At 36.6% G+C, this 19,266-nt stretch overlaps 1 protein-coding gene and 1 long non-coding RNA gene across 11 annotated transcripts in view; both read right to left on the reverse strand.

Annotated features, from left to right (window-relative positions):
- LOC137210196 (UDP-N-acetylglucosamine--peptide N-acetylglucosaminyltransferase 110 kDa subunit-like) overlaps positions 1 to 19,266 on the reverse strand; it is a 161,356-nt gene that overhangs the window by 111,472 nt on the left and 30,618 nt on the right. The window lies entirely within an intron of this gene.
- LOC137210202 (uncharacterized) lies at positions 2,548 to 4,936 on the reverse strand. Its single transcript, XR_010936332.1, has 2 exons — positions 3,703 to 4,936; positions 2,548 to 3,234 (listed from the first exon to the last, which is right to left on the reverse strand). It is a non-coding gene; the product is annotated as an uncharacterized lncRNA (long non-coding RNA).

Here is a 19,266-nt window from a genome sequence, read left to right on the forward strand (position 1 = left end):
CAAATAGCCCATTACAGAGTACTGAATGGAGTTCCCTGGCCTAATAAGAAGAGCAGGTTCTTACTAGTTATCTATTTCATGTATAGTAGTGTGTATATTTCAGTCCCAATCTCCCAATTTAGCCTCCCTGCCACAATCCCCTGGTAACCCTAAGTTTGTTTTCTACATCCATGCCTCTGCTTCTAAAACCTGTCTATTTTAACCAACTACCACTCATTGCTTACTGTCTCTGGCTTCATGTACTTGATAATAAATCTACTTCTTGTTCTATTCTGGATGACATGTTCCAAGGACTGAGATAATATCTTATTCTACATAATTTGTCCTTGATATTGTCTATCTTGGGGTCTTCATCTATGTCCCAAAGAAGACAGTCACTCTGTCTTCTAGTACTACTACTAATACCACATTTTATGGCATGAATTTTACCCAATGCACTGAACTATCCCTTTAGAAGCTGTATGCAACCTGTCACTGGGTTTTAGCACAGGGGTAGAACTCAGATTAGTGATCATATATAAACAAATCTACTTGACCAGAAACTTTTTGTCTCACCATTTATTACACAAGTAACTTCTGTCTTTGCATCTATGATGTAAATATTTTTAATTTCCTAAATTATCTGAAAAATTATTTAGAGTTTCCATTTCAGTAGGCATTGGAATTGCTGTGTTATGACTATTTCATTATTTTATTTCCAAGTGTTAAATTAGGCTTCAAGCTTTGGCCAAGAGTAGACAGGAAAGGGTTTCAAAGAAATGAAGAGTGGGAAAAACTTCTGATGCAAGGGAGACTTAATAAAGATTTGATTTTGAATCAATAATTTATAATAAAGGTTTGAGTTTGAATCAATAATTTATGTCATTGCAAAATAGCTCCCTGGTAAAGTTCCATTTTTTGGTAATCATTAAGTACAGAAATTAACAATCAAAATATGCAGTGATCTTCTTCATTTTCTAAAAACAAACCTATATCTAGATGAAAGGAGAATTCATCTCATAACTCAGGCTCTGGACTTACGACCCCAAGTCCTGTCTTCTTTCAACCATACCTGCTAAGTTTCTGTCTAACTTCTTGAGCATGAGGTAATGGCGTCCGCTTTCATCCCCTTCCTCAGTATATAGCTTGGTGAGTATGAGTAAGGGATCTAAAACTTGAGAACCTGGGTTCAAATCTTGACTCTAAAATTTACTTGTTGAGTACTCTTGAGCATGTTATCTGTTTTTGCCTCAGTTTTCTCATCTATAAAATAGAGATACCATTACTTCTCTCAGGGAGTTGCTATGAGGGTGAAAGAGAAAATTCATACAATGCAAGAATTTATCAGTTCTTGGAACACAATAAATACCGAAAAATAATGTTAGCCATTATCAAGGCCCCCTCATTTTATGGATAATATAGATTAGTTTATTATATAGGTCTAATATTTACATATACATAAACATTTTGTACCTATGTGTGTGTATACGTTCTTCTTAGAAATTGAGCAGTCAACATTCACATCTAAAAATCTGTGCTCTGTGAAATGTAGATATCCTGTGTACAGACACAGTGCTATAGTTATCTATTGCTACATAATAAAGAAGTCCAAACTTAGTGGTGAAATAAACAAAAATTTTAATATGTGCCCAGATTCTGTGGGTCAGCAATTCAAACAGTACACAGAGGAGATGGCTTGTCTCTACTCCATGACTGATGTCTGGAACCTCAGCTCATGAGGATTCAGATGGCTGGGGCTGGAATCATCTAGATAATTTTAATTCACATGTCTGGCCCTTGAAGACTGGGCCCAACAAGGACTGTTGACTGGAGTGCCTATAGATGGCTGCCCAGGTGGCTTGGACTTCTCATAACGTGGTAGTTAGGATTCAAGATAGAGTATTCCAAGAGAATGAGTGTCCAGGGTTGAAGCATTCCACGAGAATCATGCAAAAGCTGCATGACCTTTTATGACCTAGTCTTAGATGTTACATAGCATCACTTTCATTATATACTATTGCAGGCGTTGGAGACCTTTTTCCATAAAGTGTCAGACAGTCAATATTTTAGGCTTTACAAGCCATACAGTCTCTTTTGCAACTACTTAGCTCTGCTGCTGTGATGTGAAAACAGACACAAACAATACATATACTAAGGAACATAGCTGTGTTCCAATAAAGCTTCATTTATAAAAGCTGGTAGAGGCCTAGACTTGGCCCACCAGCCATAGTTTACTGACCCCTGCTCTATATATTGTTTGAAGCCATGGAAAGCCTGCCTAAATTCAAAGGAAAATGCCCACATCTGGATGCGAAGAATGGCAATGAATCTGAGACCCTGTATTAAAACCACTACATATGGGATATTTATAAGAGGATCTGTCTGCATACCTTGTTTCTCCCATGTATGGTGGATATGAGGTATTGGGACATCTTACATCTCTGTAAGCCTGGGTCAGGGTCAAAGTTGGAATCTGAACTCAATGACCTTGATTTCTGGAATAATCGGTAACTCTAATTATGATTTGCTTACACTCCTTACCCCAATAAATATACCACAAAAGATAGATTTCAAGTAAACAATTGCTTTATGGCAGATTTTTATTAAGTCTCCATTGACTGAATTATTCCATTTTGGTTGGAAAGCATGAGCTTTTTTCTTTCCTAAAGAGATCTGCAACTTTTCAGATGTGGCATTTCATTCTACTGAGAGGATGATGTAGGTTTTTATAAACGGAAAAAGCAAGGCAGGCTGAGTTCACTCAGATCGTACTAGTGCTTAAAGGAATAACCGAAACTGGAACACAGGCTTCCAGGTTTTCCTGTCCTGTGCTCTTTCCGGTAGGTGCCATTGTCTGCTGGGTCTGGCAGTAATAATTTCTGACCTTTACCTCTCTACGCTCTTGTGAAGTGGTTTGGGGCTTTGTTAGCTTTCTTATGAGTTTGTACTAAATTGTGTCCATAAAGTAGGCTGAATTCCTCAGGGAAGGATGAGAGCTGTTACTGTGTTATTACTGCAAATGTTGTGTTGGTTACCTTTTTTTCTTTTGTCCAGTTGTATCCTGAACTTAAAAGTTATATTATCCGAAATGAAAGATGTGCATCTGGTAGAAAAGACTAATTTAAGGGATGAAAATTCCTGATGATTGCTTCAGTCAAACCTTAATACACACTGAGCTTCATTAGTAAATAGACAACTCTCAGACCATTCCCTTGGAAGAGGTCGCATAATCAGCCTTTGTGTTGATTTCGCATTCTGTTCGGTAGAGACAAAACAAATTAGAATAATTAGCTGGTACAGGAAAGCACAAAGAACTTTCTTCTGTTTTTGTGATGCATCCCGTAATAAGGGTTGAAAATGAGACTGGAGGTAAGAACGTGAAACTCAGAAGAGCAAAGGAGAGAGGATAGTGTTTCTTTGAAAATATTCTTTCAGTGTTGGCCCAGAAGAAATATGAAGCTGAGGAAATTTTTTTTTATGATGGTTTTTGTGTTGATGATGTGAGTGTGGAATTAGTAAGAATCAGGAAGCAAGCATCCTTTTCCACCAAGGACTTGGGAGCAAATGAAACCATAAAATACTCCCCGCTCTTGGAAACCCTTTTGGAGCAGTAATCAGAGAAGGGTAAAGGCAAAGCCTCAGGGCAGAGGTGTTCAGAGCAAAGGGATAGGAGGAGAACAAAAGGAGAGTGGATATGTTTAGAGCTGTCATTTTGAAATTTACCTGCTTCTGATTCAGTGCTGCTTTGCTGCTGTGTTGGTCCAGTGGAAATCCTCAAAGCAGGAGCAGCCCTATTTTAAAATAATAACGTTAGAGCAAGTGACTTTAATCCAGGTCTCTTTAGCTCAAAAGCACAGAGGAGAGTGTGAGGAAAGAGTGAGGCCACAAGGAATTGTTCACTGGGTACATTTTCCCCAAACCTCACTAACTGGGAGAAACTGACCACTGGATTATGTGCCTTGAAGGAAAACAAAAATGTTGAAAGCAAAGAGTGTGGAGCTTGTTTAGAAAGCAAGCTCTATCCTTTGGTCACCTGCTGATGATAATAGCATTGGCTGAGACCTGACCATTTACAATGAAGGCAGTTCTGTAGGTAGTAAGTTCCAGGAGGGCCCGAACTGAGTATGTCTGTTTCAGCATTTAGCATGGTTTGGCATCTGAGAGGCCGGTACATTATTGGCATATAGTAGACTTAAAAATGAATATTAGTGGATTGTCTGAATGAGTGCATGTGTGTGATTCATATCCTATTTGCAGGTCCTATGCCCTACAGTGGATTTTCAGTGTCAGGTTGTGAAAGTATTTACGACGGGGATTGGCATTGTTCCCTATCTAATGGATAAAGATTACACATGAAAGGACTTTACATTGACATCCCAAAAGCCTCATAGGAATTACTTAACAAAAAAATAAAATTGGATTCTGTATAATTTCTGATTTGTAAGCTGGCCAGAACACTGGTATTTCAGCCAGTCCTCTGGTAGTTCCGATGACATCCCCATGATCACCCAGGCATAATCAGAATGGCTTTAGGATTTGGGAGCCAAAATGTTCCTCAGTATTTACGGCATTGCTAGTCCATTTAAGAAAATGGACTATTGAAAAAATAGCTTCAGACACAATATGGCATTTTATGATTTAGCATGAAATCTGAGAAATATAGAGGTTATCTGAAGCCTGCAATGGTAACGTTCCCTCTGCTATTGAAATTATTGTCTTTAAACAAAGATTCTACATCAGTAATGCTATATATATATATTTTTTTATGATATTCAGGTTAATTTCCTATTCTCTCTAAGGAAGTAATTGGTTGGTTGGTATGAGAGATGGTGTGGCTTCCAAAGGTGAAAAGTATTATTTTGTTGTAATTTCCAGCTACCTAAGGATGGGAGAGGCCCAGGACACTGCAGTCAGTATATTATGTGGAGCAGGTTATATTGTGGTTTATTTATGAACTTTTACATGTTTATTTTTTATGCAAGTTTGTGTGCTGCTTTTTGAGTTTTGGTAGATAAGTGTTTTTAACTTTGCAATACTTGGAGGTTTTTTTTTAATATATATATATATATATGTAACATATATATATATATATATTTTTTTTTAATGTAGTAGTTAAAGCCGTGGAGAGTGTACTAGTCTACCTAGGTTCAAATTCTGGCTTTACCCTATGACTTCCCTGTGGCTTCCTCTGCTCACCTATTAAAAAGAAGGATAATAAGACTGCTGTGGTGAGTTACATACTAAGTGCTATTTAAGCATTTGCTATAATGATCATGTATATTCGAAGGCAAGGAACTTGCCCCTTGATCGTCTCGGTATTCCTAGTGCTTAAGAATTCCTAGTGCTTTCCTAGTGCATTGTCTTAGGATAGAGATAGCTCAGTATAGTTCTTCTCACTATAAAGTACTGTTACTTGAAAGTCTTTGCTTGTGTACTAATAATCTATGACATATCTGCTGAGGACAAGGAAAGGAATAGTTTTAAAACTGCAATGGATAACAAAAGATTGTATGATGTAATGCCTTTATTATGTAATTATAAAACTAACAAATGATCATGGTAGAAAATTTGAAAAACTCCTAGACAAAAGAGAGATCAACAACATTTGGAGTAACTTTCAGAGTGTAGAGCTGTCCATGAATATTAGTGCTTTCATATTTTCCAGGACTTTCAGTAGACTCTGCTTCTTAAGAGTCTATTCATGATATTTTACTTTAATGATGTTTTCATCATGGGGACACACACACACAGAAATCTGTTTAAAAAAAAAGAAAGGCATGTAAATCACTGATGTTTCAGATGGCCACATGAAATAAAGTGAGAAAGGTCAACAAGCTGAAAGAATGTGGAGTAGCATCTCCTTAATTGCTTACATAACTCTGATAATTACCTCTTTGTGGATAAAGTAATTAATGGGGAATCTAATTCAAGAAAAAGATATGAACTGCAAGCCTTCTCAAAGCCAAGTATTTCTTTTCACAAAAGGTTACTTTCCTCAGCCGTGCTTCCTTATTACCTGGCAGGGAAAGAGTATTGTATGGCAAAGGATCTTCCTGAAGGAGGGTGCTTCCCACACTGATTGTCATAAGTGACTTCGGGATTACTGTTGCTGTATTACCAAAATCTTAAACTAGGATATTTTTGACAAATTTGGTCCTTAGTTAATTTTTAGAGCTACAAACTGTCAGATGGCTCTGAAATAACAATTGTCTGGCTATTCTTCAGGGTGATCACAATATGGAAATGACCTTGAGGTATCACTAAAAAGCAGGAAGGTGTGAGTCTTCCTTTGGTTCCAGAGTGAAATGCGAGTTGGAGTTGGAGTTGGAAAAGAGGCCCACAACCAAGTGATAGAGAAGGAACTGTGAGGTCATCAGTGAAAAACCAGGTTTAAGTTAAGGTGAAGAGGCATGAGGAAATGGTCAACTGTTACAGTATTACAAAGATCATCAAGAAGCATATCCATGAATGTGTTTTGTATTGCAATCTGCTGAAAAAGAGACAAATATCCTGGCCTGGCCTTCATGGAGATTGTATTTTATTGATTCTGATAATAGATTATTGTTGAAAAGGGCCTCCTATAAATTATAACCATGCAAAGGCAACAAGATAATTTTTTTTCTTTATGTATGTGTTTCTCATTCCTACTCACTTCTCTCTTAGGGGAAGAGAAAATCACAAAAAGCAAAAATGTCAATTCTCAGCTATTCATTTTCAAAATAATTTTTTTTCCAAATTCCAGTGGAGGCAATAGGTTAACTGTTAAGATTTGTAAGGCTCAAGAAGCTAAATTTTTACAAAGTGTAGCCAAATTTTATTCTATAAATAATAGCTTTGCAAAGAATATATGGTGATGCAAAGTTGGAAAAAGCTGGTTTTTCTTCCGTGAATGGCTTCACTGTGTTGGGAGAAGAGGCACAGAAGAAATCAAAGTAATTAAACATGGGGTGAGTTTTCCTGATAGGGGACTCTAGTGCTTTAAAATAGACTAGATAATCCTAGGGATAATCTGAGGGTAGAACAGACCAATGCCTCATTTCCAATCTGGTACCCTGGAAGAAAACAGTGTATTTCCTTTGAGGTCTTGAGAGGTTTTTCTTCTGCTTTGTTTTGGTGTTGGTTCATTTTGTAATCAACCTTATTAAGGTATCATTTACATACAATAAAATGCAGACATTTTTAGTCAACGGCTCAGTGACTTTTAATTAACGTATACATTTGTATAACTACCACCCCCATAAAGATAGATAACAATTCTAAAACCCTAGAAAGTTTCCTCCCAGGCTTTTGCAAAAGTATCCCCATCTCCCACCCCAAGGCAACCACGGATCTGTTTTTGATCTTTAGAGATGACTTTTGCCCAGTTTACAATTTCATGTAAGTTGAATAATACAGTGGGTGCCCTTTTGATCTGGCTTCACTTGCTCAGCATATGGTTTTTGAGATTCATTCATGTTGGGATGTTTTAAACCAGGACTTTAGCCTGGGTGGCTGATGTTGTCTGAAGGCACCTATAGGTACATCTGAGTCTCTGGCATTGTCACTGTCTGTTCTTGGCTCAGTATTTTCAACTTTATAAGAAGCACAAGGTTGAAGTAAGGAAGATCATTGTCAGTATAATGGATGTGAAGTGGGTTCTGTTATATAATAATTCTCAGCATAAATTGATCTGCTTGGAATCATTGTGTTGATAATGGACAAGGATACTCCTCCTCCAAAAACCTTGATACTATAAAACTTCTAAAGGACGCTGTCCTAGGACTCTTTTAATTTTCATGTTTTGGGAAACATTTCTGGAGAATTCAAATGCTCGCAACCTGAAAGAAACAATTATTCACCTGAAAGCTGACTCTGCTAAAGTTGAGTTGTCCGACCTTTACATGCTGATAGAACCCAAATAGCCTTGCAAAACAATGCTCTCGTGTTGGATATAAGCATATAGATTGTTTAAGATGGACGTGTATATGCAGTAAAGTGAAAAAGCAAAGAATCTTTGAGTTTCCCTTGCTGGGTTTTTTAATTTTTTCATTTAAGTTTCTATAGCATATGCTAATAATTCAGGGAAACCTCAGGTTAGTTTTAGGTCCACTCTACATAAATGTTGAAGTACTCCATATCCACCTTTTTTCTACCTTCCTTCTTTTCTTCCATCTTTCCTTTCTAACTCCTTATAATCCATTATACTTAATCCTGCATTTGCTGAGGTGGCAATTAGTGTAGGAAAATACTGTGAAATTTTGCTGTTCAGAATGCATGTTGACCAAATTCTATATTGAGAAAAGGTCTGAATTTACCCAGAGTAACCCTTTCTCAGCATCTTTGAATAAAGGGCATAGAAACTGGGCTATATATAATATCCTGACAGGTATGTAGAACTCATAGCAATTGCCCTAAAGAGCTTACCTAGCGTAGATGCATATGAATGCATTTAATAATTGCTTTATTGGCAGCAGTGCCACCTACACAGTCTGTTTGGTTTTATATCATTCTCATTACCTGCTGTTTACCACTGTATACATTGCTAATGGCGTGGTTTCTATGGCTTGTGAATTTCATGGCCAAATAATATGTAATTTATTGCACACTTTAGTGTAGAAGATGGAGACTCCATAACTTTTCGTGTGCTCTTTGCCCCTTTGGAATGTATTACACTGAGATCAGGCAAAGTAATAAATTTATTTCAAATGTGCGTGATAGCTAAACATCAATTAGGACTGATGGGCAATATTCTTCCAGCAACATAACAGTTTTTAAAGACTAAGCCATTGAACGTGGAGTTACTGAACATGGGACTCAGTTCACTGGGATCCTTCTTAGAAAACTAAAGGAAAACTTGGATTGGATTTGTGTGGCTTTTTCAAGTAGTAACTAATCACCTACCTCTTGGTGAACTTAATTTGTCACAATTGTTTGGTATTTTATTAACTCTCTTCCCCTTCTTCCCCGACTCTCACGAGAACGGATCATGAGTATCTTAAAACATACTAAGTCGTCTTCCATCCCTGTTAATCTAACTACAAAAGCACACTTTCCTTATCCAATGTAACTTACTGTCTTTTAGAGTGGCTGGGGTTTTAATTCTCTACAAAATTAAAACCAGCAAAGAGAAACATTTTCAAGGAGCCACCACATTGTAGCGCTTTAGAAAGAAGAGTTTAGAATTAAGGGCAACTATATCATTTTATAGCTAAAGCACCTGAGGCCTAAAGTAGGCAGGTAACCATCGAGGTCAGGGAAAGGGGTTGAAGATCAGGTTTCCAGAAAGAGTCTAGAGGGACTCAATCTGAGCAGGTCAAAAACTGAAAGGAGGCCACGAATGTTCTGGGAAGGCTGGCATCTGGCCTCAAGTGTGGGATTCAGACAGGGAGTGGACCTGGGGGGAACTGAGCTTCTGCAGTAGGCAGAGAAGTCCACCTCATCTCCGGAAAGTGCCACTGACATCGGAGTTGAGGGGAAAGAGCAATGAATTCCAGTCCACCTGAGAAAGCAGGCCAGTCTGATTAACTCTGAATTTAGGCTTATTTCAGATACTTCTTGAGAAAGAAGTTGGACAAGAGCAAGTCCCATGCAGCCTCTTTTAAATCCATGCCCAGTATTTTCTGGTGGAGCTGCTAAACCCTCCAAGTGACTCCAGTATTTTAATTTCACTTTATATTTAATTCTGACAGTTCTATGATTGATTATTTAATGGGCAAATAAGTAGGGTCACAAAAGAGTGTGAATGTATTTTACCAGATGATGATGGGCGGAGTGGAGCAGTCTGGAATGGGACACAAATAAAAAGGGATCTTGGTAAAGAAAAACGTCTATTAGAAATGGAGAGGAATTCGCAAGGACATTAGTGCCTGACACCACGCCCTTCTCTCTGCATTTTTAGAAGCTAGTTTCTAATTTTATTTTCGCAGGAGCTGTCCCTGTGATGAATTCTCTTTTACCTCCACACCATTTATCACATGGACATATTGTGAAGTTTGTGTGAGAGAAAGCAAGTATTAGAATTTGTCTTGCAAGGAGCTATAAACACTTCCTGGAACAATCTAGGGTAGAAGGAAAAGGAAAGGAAGGTGGAAACAAAGGAGAAAGACAGCTAATGATGCTGGAGTCTCTCGCTGGGATTTGTGGTATCTCTTTTTGAAACTAAGTACAGAAAGTCAGAACTTGACTGATTGTTTCCTGATCACGGTTTGTTTTCAGTTTTGCTTTTTTCTTGCTCTCTCATCAGTTATTCCAGCCATTGCTATGTCATTTTCAGTTTCAGTAAGCATGCCTGTCTTGTTTCCATTTGCATTATTCATGTAAATGTTGATTGAACTGATGACCCCGAGTTATCAAGGAAACATTAGATACACCAGTAGATACATTTCTTATTTTAGAAAAAAATTACCGAGTGAAGGTTAAAATAACTCCTCTTCAATTTGTCATTTTAAAAAAGCTTCTCCTAACATACAATACCTCATTGCCTAACAATGCCAGATAAATGAAGAATTCCTATGTATTCATGAATGCAGGCTAGTCTGTATATTTTTTGGCAGGTATGACCGTTACCGAGGGTAATGGCCTGGTTTGCCGGCCATGTCCTGTCTCCTAGATAGTTGTAGTTTCTGTTGTCTTTCAGTTGGTCCATTGGATATCAGAGGCGAATTTATAAAAGTATACTTCCCTTTACACTTAGTTTTTTGTTTTGTTTTGTTTTACTTGAAGTATAGTTGATTGACAATGTTGTGTTTCAGGTGTACAGCCAAGTGATTCCGATATATGTATTTCTTCTTCAGATCCTTTTCCATTATAGGTTATTACAAGGTATTGAATATAGTTGCCTGTGCTATACAGTAGGACCTCGTAGTCTATCTACTTTATATATAGTATACACTTACTTTGTGTGATCCACGCTGGTCAGACCACATGATTATTTTCACTTCTGATATAATTTTTTCAGGTCCAACCTCAAATCTTTGATAAGAAGATATTTTTTAGCATGTGTGTGCTCTAAATCCAACAGTAGTTAGCAGAGATATGGTTTTGCACTAGGTATTCTTCGCTTTTTTGTTCTCGGCCAACCAACTGAAAATTAGCATTTATTTTCTGGTTGGTTTGCTAGATGTTTATGACTATAATAAAAGTCTTACATTTTGTCTCATATCTTAAAACACAATCTGAATTAGCAATGGGTATTGTGCTATACATAGGCGCTGTGATATAAATATTGTATAAGTGAGATGTAATGCTTGGTGTACATAAGGGTTCAATAGTCCACCGTGAGAGTGCAGCCTTTTGAACAACCTCAGTGATAAGTGGGAACCACTTGTCCAAGACTTTTATTTAAGATGCAATACTCATTTCTATCCCCTTCAATACATTTTAAGTACCCCAAGCTAGAATAATGGGGCTAGAGGTGCAAGAAGAATATTATACCAAACAGGGGCAATATAAAAAAACATTACAATCAAATTTTTCTTATTAAAAATATAAGTCAAAAACCTAAATACAATATTATTCCACAGAGTTTTAAGGTATATTAAAAACATTGTGATAGGATGTTTCAAAAATTATGGTACAATCCCCTTCTGACACCCTCATTCCTGAGTCACCACTTCAGCAGGACTGGGCTTTGGCATACTCAACCCACATGATGAGACAATAGCAAAAGAGCTTGATGGCTCAGTTGCCGAGGACTAGCCCACTAGGTTCTGAAGACAAGTGGACCAGGTGCTCCCACTGTCCAAGCCAACACCGAACCTGTGAGTGAGGCTGTCTCAGACCAGCTCTCACTCAGCTGATCCATCAGTTGACTAAAACTGCATGAAGGAGCCCAGATAAAACCAAAAGTAAAACACTACCCAGATGAATCCAGTCCCAAATGGCCAAGTGATTGCTATTTTAAGCCACTAAGTTTTTTGTTGTTTTTTTGTTTTTTATATCTTTATTGGAGTATAATTTCTTTACAATGGTTTGTTAGTTTCTGCTTTATAACAAAGTGAATCAGTTATACATATACATATGTTCCCACATCTCTTCCCTCTTGTGTCTCCCTCCCTCCCACCCTCCCTATCCCACCCCTCTAGGTGGTCACAAAGCACCAAGCTGATCTCCCTAAGCCACTCAGTTTTGAGGTGGTTTGTAATACAGCAAAAGCTAATCTATACTATAATACGATTTGGTCAAGTGGGTTTATCCTTGAGAATGCAAGGTTGGTTCAGTATCAGCCAATCAATTCATGTGATTCACTGTATAGTTAAATAAAAGGAGAAAATCATATCATCATTCTTTTTAGATAGAAGAGATAAAAAGCATCCCATGAGGTTCAAAATCTATTGGGTAGGGTAAATTTTATAAAACTAGATCCAAATAATAACTATCTTTCCTTGATAAAGGCTATATACCAAAAATACATGGCACATGTATACACTAACAAAAATTATTATACTACTAATTTTTTTAAAAAATTAGCATTTCCTTTAAGGAGAGAATTGAGATGAAGATTTCTAACATTACTGGTCTATTGGAACCGACCTTTTTGGAGCTGTGTATTGAGAGAAATAGAAAGAGAGAAGGTTTAGAAGAATATAGATAAAAATGTCATATTTAGAGATTGTTTTGATTATGTATTTAATTGGAAACACAGGAAAATCAATAAGCTATTAAATCTAAGAAAAGAGCTCAACATAGGGGCTGGAAAAAAATTAATACACCAAAATCAATTGTGTTCCTCCATAGCATCAATATCTAGATACAATACAAGATGAATTTACCATAGTAACAAAACCTATAGAGCGTATGGGGTTTCACCTAATAAATTATGCAGAAAATCTTCATAATGAAAACTTTATTAGAGGACACATGAGTAATAGGAATATATATCACAGCTATGGATGAGATGACTTACTATAATAATATAAATGTCCTTATATTAATATATAAAATTAAATGCAACTGTAATAAAAGGCCAAGCTCTTTTTTTTTTTTTTTGAGGGACAGCATAAAAAAGTGATTCTAAAATGTATCGGGGGGACTTCCCTGGTGGCGCAGTGGTTGAGAATTCGCCTGCCAATGGAGGGAACACGGGTTCAATCCCTGGTCCAGGAAGATCCCACATGCCACGGAGCAACTAAGCTGGTGCACCACAACTGCTGAGCCTGCACTCTAGAGCCCACGAGCCACAACTGCTGAAGCCCACGAGCCTGGAGCCTGTGCTCTGCAACAAGGGAAGCCACTGCAATGAGAAGCCTGTGCAGCACAACAAAGAGTAGCCTCCTGCCGCGCCGCTCGCTGCAACTAGACAAAGCTCACACGCAGCAATGAAGACCCAATGCAGCCAAAAAAAAAAAGAAAGAAAAAAAAAAGAGCAGATTGCTCTATCTCCTATAAAAAAATTAAAATAAAATAAAGTAAAATAAAATGTATCTGGAAGAATAAAGTTCTCCATACAGCTAAGGTAGTTTTGAAAAATAAGCTCAAAATGGAGAATGTGCCCTACACATTAAGATATATTGGGAAGTCATGATAGATAAGAACTGTGTGATGCCCTTGGAAGAAACAGCAAATAAGAAAACAAATCAAACAGGTGGCCTAGAAATAGAGCTATATACAGATAGAAAGTTGGCACATGAAAGAGATGGAATCATAGTCCAATGGAGGAAGCTGAATTACAGCTTTTGGGGAAACAGTCTCATTTTAAAAAGAGAGATGAGACTGGATCTTAACCTAGTGATATCACTTATGTTGTACCCAGTCCTATATAGCTCACCTAATCTTCACAAAAAAATCCACAAGGCATAAACTATTATCCTCATTTTACAGATGGAAAAACTGAAGTATGAGAGATAAAATGACTAGCCTAAGAAGTACATGGTGGAGCTGGAACTTAAACCCCACAGAAATCATTCTATTAACCATTATGTTATATAATTCCACCTAATGTACAAAACTAAAATACAATAGTTTTAATATTTAAATGTGAAAAATAAAATCTAGAGAGAATAAAAGAAATTGCAAGGTAATATATTTGTGATTTCAGGGTAAGAGATGAAATAGATCTTTGAAAAATAAAGAAGCATACATTGTATGAAGCAAAAGTGATGAATTTAACTATATTAAAATTATAAATTAATATAAAAAATCTGATTTAAAAAAATAGGCAGAAGAGCTGAATAGACATTTTTCCAAAGAAAACATACAGATGGCCAACAGGCACATGAAAAGGTGCTCAACATCACTAGCCATCAGGGAAATGCAAATCAAAACAAAAATGAGAGATCACCTCACACATGTCAGAATGGCTATCATAAAAAAGAACAAAACTAACAAGCCTTGGTGAGGATGTGGAGAAAAGGGAACCCTGGTACACTGTTGGTGGGAATGTTAACTGATGTAGCCACTAGAGGGGTGGGATAGGGAGGGTGCAAGGGAGACACACGAGGAAGAAGATATGGGGACATATGTTTATGTATAGCTGACTCACTTTGTTATAAAGCAGAAACTAACACACCATTGTAAAGCAACTATACTCCAATAAAGATGTTAATAAAAACAAAAACAAAACAGAACTACCATATAATCCAGTAATTCCACTCCTGGGTATATATCTGAAGAAAACAGAAACACTGATTTGAAAAGATGCATGCACCCACATCCAGTGTTTATAACAGCATTGTTTACAATAGCCAAGATATGGAAGCAACGTAAGTGTCCATCAACAGATGAATGAACAAAGAATACGTGCCATATGTACACAATGGAACACTGCTCAGCCATAAAAAATGATTAAATTGTGCCATTTACAACAACATAGATGGACCTGGAGGGTATTATGCTTAGTGAAATAAGTCAGACAAAGACAAATACTGTAATGATATCACTTATAAGTAGAATCTAAAAAATAAGACGAATGAATACAACAAAACAGAAAGAGATTCACAGATATAGAAAACAATTTAGTGGTTACCAGTGGGGAGAGGGAAGCGAGAGGGGCAAGATACAGATTGGGAATTAGGAAGTGCAGACAACTATGTATAAAATAAATGAGATACAAGGATATATTGTAGGGCATGGGGAATATAGCCAATATTTTATAATAACTTTCAATGGAGCATAATCTATAAAAATATTGAATCACCATGTTGTACACCTGAAATTAACATAATATTGTAAATCAATTATACTTTAATAAAAAATTAGAATTTTATGTACAATAAAGGATACCAAAGTCAGACTGAAAAGCAGTTGATGGGTAGAAGACATATACATTATCTAAAACCCAACAAAGGACTCAACATCTGAATACAAAAACTTCTACATCTCTAAAGACACACAATACTCAATAGAAAAATGAGCGAAGGTCATGATAGGCAATTCATAGAATGGAAAACATGAATAGCAAGAAAGTATATGAAGACCTAACTTTTCTAGAATCAGAGCAATGCAGAATTAAAACACCTTACTTCATATGAATCCACACATGCCAAATTTCCAGAAGTTAAAATGCAAATTATGCTGTGGAGCAACTACGCCTGCGCACCACAACTACTGAGCCTGCGCTCTAGAGCCTGGGAGCCACAGCTACTGAGCCCGCGCGCCTAGAGCCTGTGCTCCGCAACAAGAGAAGCCACTGCAATGAGAAGCCTGCGCACCGCAACGAAGAGTAGACCCCGCTCGCTGCAACTAGAGAGAGCCTGAGGGTAGCAACGAAGACCCAATGCAGCCAAAAATAAATTAATTTTTAAAAATGCAGATTAACAGCGTGTGGTGACAAAGGATATGGCAAGAGAGAAATTCCAAGTATTGCTGGTGAGGGGAAAATGGTACAGCTATTCTGGGGAGGAATCTGTGAAATAAGGCATATATATGACTTCTACCTCAGCCATTCCACAGCTGCACTGTTACTCTGCACTGTTACTCAAGGGGACATGTGGAAAGAGTGTATTAATGCCTATGGTGGACATAAAGTGTTGAAAATAGCGTAAGTATGTATCACCAGGGTAACGGATAAGCAAAATATGGTATTAACATATGGTGGAATATTAGACAGTCGCCAGAAGCAATAATTTCTACGGAGCAACACAGACAAATTTTAAAACAATAATTTTGTGTAGAAAAATAAAAGAATAGGATGTGATTTTTAGTCGATACTACTTTTGCAAAAATTAGAAAATACAAAACAATTCGGTATTTCAAATAGATACACATGTTTAAAATAACTATGAAAGGTGAGTTGGGAGATTACATATTAAATGGCCCAAATGGTGCTATATAGGGGAAAATAAAGGAAATAAATCTGGCAGAGGAACGTCGGGGCCAAAACCAATCTTAAAAGTATTAGAAAATAGAGTGACCGTACACACTGATGATAGAGAGACATGAACTGAGGCATATGGTCCCTTTTGAGTAAATGCCTTAAATACAAACTAAAAAAATAATGTCATAAGAATTACAAGCACTATAAAAATATTTAGCATTATTGCAGTAGATAGTAGAAATATATAACCTTTCAACTTAAATAAAAACAAGACTGATGAAATTTGTTCCCATGTCATCCATGCTAAGGAAGAAATAATAAATAGAATTTTTTACATGAGAGATAAAAAAACAAACAAAAAGAAACTCTAACTGTTTATCCCATGAAGGGAGAAAAAAACAATTTGAAAAGTCAGAGTAGAACTCTCTGAGGATAATATTTAACATCAATTTTTGTAAAACAGAATTTTAAGAAGCTGGTTTTGAATTGTTTATAGAGTTTCTAATTAGCATGCTGAGGAAATACAGGGTCCATCTTAATCCAGAAGCAAATAAACAGTTCTGACTCTTAAAATTCTAGGCTCTAGAGTAGGTGCGTGCTGGTGTGCTGGTGTGTATGTGTGTGTGTGTGCACATTTGCTGTGTGTTTTCAATAAACTCAAGAGTACATAAGGGTGTATGTTATTACATTGTAACAATTCTTGAGCAAGTCTAAATGAAGGTCAGTAGCAAACAAGTAGATGCCGCTTGGGTGGCCCCCCAAACTCTCAGGTAATGCGCAGATCTGGCTTGGCAATCATGTTCTGCTTTTAGACATAATGCATTTTTATGTTCTTGTTAGCATTGAAAGACTAACTTGAATATTCTGCAACTGATGAAATGGACAACAGAGCAGTAACCTAGAGTTTACAAGTATTGGGGGCAGTAAAACTTTAGTTCTAGATTTAACTTGGATTTTAGTCCTAATTTAACTTGGATTTTCTACAACGCACTTTTTTTCTATAAACTGGAGGTATATACCACCATAATCCTAAAAAACCTGTGACTTTGGGCTTCAGGGGTCTAAGCCTTCTCTCTAAGTGACTGAAAGGTACAACTGGATATTAGACCTGTCTAAAAATTGTCCTTTTCTGTCCTCATATACAAGGGTTCAGCTTGATTTTTGGATAGCTGTCATTAAAAAAAAAAAAAAAATGTGCAAAGAGCTAATGCCTTTTGCTACAAGACAAAAAACCATTTCTCCTGGACATGCAGTAATAGGAGGCAATGCCATGTGTTGGAAGCATGCACATATTTTATGATAGATATTAATCTGGAGGTTAACAGCTAGGTGCTCTGGTTGAAGTAGTTTATTTCAAACATACATATAATGTTAACCCACTTTGTAACAAAGCCTTCAACATTTCATATGCAAATTCGTTTTTCTTTCTAGTTTAAGCCCAAGGAAATCCCTATAAGTCTTGTCTCCAAAGAGTAAATATAAAGAATTCATAAGATTAAAGAGTTCTTATCAATTGTATAAAAAACTAGAAATGTACTAACTAGACAAAAATGTAGACGTCTAAGAGAACGTCCAACAAATAGAAAAGTAGAGGACTGCACTGAGATTGCAATCCTGAGAAAAATACATTATTTCTAAATGAAAAAGTAAAAGGAGATAGTATAAATTAAAGCCAGAAGAAAAATTTTAAACCTACAAAAATACGAGTCAATACAAAGTTAAAAACCCATCAATTTTACTATATACCCAAAGGCTTCACAAAAGATCTCATGAATATCACAAATTAAAATAAAACAAACAAAAGCCAGAAATATTGTTTTCCCCAAATTGTACTACTACCTGCCTATTGCTTCAGTGGTAAGAAGAAAAATTATCTTCAGATAGTTAAATTGTATACCTACTTATATTTTAACTCTTAGGTGGATCTTGTTATATAATATATATGATCTCTAAAGAAAACTTGTTGATTATTTTGGCATCTGTTAGGAAATTCCTATTTAATTAGATAAATCTCCTTAGATAACTCTTAAATAAAAATAGATGCAAATATAGTATGTTTCATATCCTTCATTTTAGACCTCTAAGAGTTGGAAAAGCTCAACCTGGAGAAGAAACTAGTTTTATTGAGGGAAGAAACTACTTTCCAGTTTAGAAGAGGAGGGATTATCCCATTTCTGTAGAGGAAGCAATCAGGAAGATACAAAAAGAATGATCCTTGCCTAGTGCTAAGGCCAGAACTACTGTGAATATTGTACCAGATCTTGTAAAAACAGCCACTGTGCTGGCACTCACAGGCCTGGGTCATGGTGTGTTCAACAATAAAACTTTGTTCCAAAGGATGGAACTCCTTTGGGCCAAAAAGCTTTCACCTGCATTATTCCATTAACCTCACTGTTTTGTTATGGGAAATGCGTTTATTTTTTGAAATGACATTGAAATATATCCTTAAAAGAACACTTTAGGTCTCAACAAGATTCTCTTCTCTTTCAGCCAACACATTACCTTTTAGAAATCAACAGTCTACTTCTTTCTTTAAATCATCACATTTCAAAGCTGTAGCAGCTAATAAATGTTAATATGATTTTTCCAAAACTGCAATCTCCCTAAATTTCTATGCTGTCTTCTTTATCCTGTCTTTTCAAGGTAAAGGTATCTTTCCAGTTTTCTTAGCATTATCAGGATTATGGATTTTGTTCATTGTTCAAGTTCGTTATTTATGGACATAAGTTAATGTAAATGCAAAAATATCTCGTATTATTCACAAGCTGGCTGACTTAAATCACTCGCTCTTAAAACAACTTTACTGCTCTCCAATCTGTTCAAATGCACGGAAATACAAATTCAGGATGATGTGGCTTTTCTGCAATGCTTTCTTTTCAGGCTGCAGTCTACATGACAGCGTTGTATTTTATGCTTGCTGCTGTTGTTGTTCAATCTATAAAATCTCTCTTGAAGACCCCCAAAACAGCTTGTAATTTACTTTTACTTTTGGTGACTCACTGTTTTCAAATTGCCATCTCTGACCATATCCCCCTTCCAGGGGAATTTATGCAGAC

Source organism: Pseudorca crassidens, chromosome 17 (genome assembly GCF_039906515.1).
Source record: "Pseudorca crassidens isolate mPseCra1 chromosome 17, mPseCra1.hap1, whole genome shotgun sequence".
In the NCBI taxonomy this organism is placed as follows: Eukaryota; Metazoa; Chordata; class Mammalia; order Artiodactyla; family Delphinidae; genus Pseudorca; species Pseudorca crassidens.